Consider the following 2744-nt stretch of genomic DNA (forward strand, 5'->3'; position numbering starts at 1 on the left):
TCGTAACACACCCTTTTATTGAATTTACACTCGTTGGCATAATGACCATGCTTCCCACACTTGAAACAAGTTACTTCCTCACTGCATTTTCCAGAGTGTTTCTTTTTGCACTTCTCGCACCATCTTTCTTCACTCCCCCCTCCTCTAAACTTCCTGGTACTTGATTTGCTTCTCTCATCGGGCTTCGCAGACCCCTCAAACTTCCTCTTTTCGCCAACCTCGGTCTTGTTGGCGGCTCTTCCCTTGTTCATCTCCTCAACCGACTTGGCAGCCCAGATAGCTGCCTCCAAAGTAGGTGCCTGACGCACTGGCACTGCATATTCCCATGGAAGTCCTTTTGCGTACTTGTCAATTTTTGTCAGCTCATCCGGAACAAGACGTAAGGCGAACTCCATCTTCTCTGTGAAGTTGTTGGTGTATTCATCAATAGACATGCTTCCTTTCTTTAAGGTAAGGAAGTGGTTTTCTAGCTCGAGCAGATTTTGGGCTGAGCAGTACCTACGTTTGAAATGCACCAAAAATTCTGCCCATGTCAGTTGCAGGGGCTCATTGGGGCTCAGCGTCTTTCCCAAGGTATTCCACCATCGTACAGCGCCTCCTCGAAACTGACGCACTGCAAACGTGGTCTGTTGTTTTCCCTTGCAACCGCACGTCATGAAAGCTAATTCCATCTCCGAGATCCAATCCATGACCCCGATCGGATCCTCCTTTCCAGTGAAAGTCGATGGCTTGCAAGTCAGAAAATCCTTGTACTTGCATCCATTCCTCTCGACTTCGTCATCTTGGTTGTTTTGTCGAACTATTGGTGGGTTGACTTGACCAACAGTCCCACTGTAGTTATGCATACAATTGAGTACTCTTATGGACTGAACTTGTTCATTCTTAATTTGTTGCCACCTGGCAGCACAAGGGCCTACCATTGCTTCCAAATAGTTATGCATACAATTGAGTACTCTTAAAACTCACATGCATAGTCAAATTTAACTAGAATGGCACAGAAACAAGAACATGTCAACACGATAGGTTGCGAACCTCAAGTTGTGTGCTAGTGATTAACAATAGGTTTACTCTTGATTAGTTCTTGAAACTTTTCAAGATCATTAAGACTCCCACTGTCCTCTTGACATATAAGATTCACTTTGTCAAGGAACATTACTTAACAAACAAATATTCAAGAGTTAGTGCAGTTTCTTATCAAGATAAACACTTCACACAATTGGTCTTAGTTGGTCTTTGTCTTATCCAAAACATCACAACTTACAAATTTCAAATGCACAAGAGAAAGAAACATTTTACTCTACATTTGATGAGTGTTATAAACCTTTCTTAAGACCATGTCACTCAAGTTACAATCTTGGAGTATGACTCTAAGACCTGATTTTGGAACGAATTATGATTTTACTTCTTGATTTAACCATTTCAACAATTCACGATTCCTCTTCTTAGCCATACAAATGCACTAAGATGTCCTTAGAGGATCAATTGTGATATGGTTTCATAATCACTAAGATAATCATAAAACACGATACTCAAGTACTCTCCCTTCTTCTCAGATTGGAGAAACTTTTATCTTCCTGCATAATTTGATTCTTCATATTCGTTCTTCCATACATTGAAACTTTTTCAATGATTCAAAATTACACTTAATCTTGTAAGAATAACCATATTTAGTAAACTTTAGTAAATCATAACGAATAGTCTTATCGTTCTTTGTGGTGGACCTGATCAGCGCACAACCAAGTGTTCCCGATCCCTTAGTCCTTCACTTGACTCACATATACATGTGTAAATCCCAAATATGAAGTTCTCATTCATCACACAATACAAGTTGCATGATTCCAAGTTTCTATCCAACTGAAACTTGGGTGATGAGAATCTTTCCTTATTTGGTAAATCTTGACACTACCACAAACGAAAGAATCAAATCTATTTTCTAATATTGCTATCAATGGAAACTTATAAATAACGACTTTCACAAATGTCATTGTAAGGAAATTTAAAATAAGACAAAAATCAAAAAATTTTCTTTATTTATAGAAGTGCAGAAAACTTGTCCTTACAATGAAAATACAAATGAAGACTATGTTGTTATCTATTCCTAAGCAATCTATCATAACTCTTAAGCAGCAACTTAAAATTCTGATCATCAAACCATGCGATCGAAATCCATCTCTTCACGATCAGAATCAACTTACTCTTCCTTTAAGCTTTCTTTGATTCTACAAAATATCAAAATGTAATTACATTATATAATGTATTAATAATCTCCAAATAGAAACTTAATAGAGTTATATAATGGACTTACTTGAAGCTAGAGGTGGCAAAAATTAACACGACATGAAGCCCGACACGAACCCGACACGAAATAAACGGGTTTGGGTAAGATATTTCAACCCGTTTAAATAAACGGGTTGACACGACACGAAACGAAAATTAAATGGGTAAGGTTAGGGTTGAGAATTTAAACTCGAATATGACTAAAAAATGACCCGTTTATTTATATGCAAGTTTGTTAAATTATTTAAATAAACTAGAAAGATACAAAACCAAAACCATTAGTAAAAGAAAACCTTCGAATTGAATTGTTTTGTAATGTTGAAATGACTTAGCCTTCTAGATCAAGACTTCATTTTAGTTTTCCCATTCTCTCCCAAACTACCCAGTCTCTTTCACCACTCTCAGATCCTCATGACCTTGTCATTCGCCTCCCCAACTCCCACTCTTTCAATTTTGTCATCTGAACT

This window comes from Lactuca sativa, chromosome 2 (assembly GCF_002870075.4).
Source record: "Lactuca sativa cultivar Salinas chromosome 2, Lsat_Salinas_v11, whole genome shotgun sequence".
NCBI lineage: Eukaryota > Viridiplantae > Streptophyta > Magnoliopsida > Asterales > Asteraceae > Lactuca > Lactuca sativa.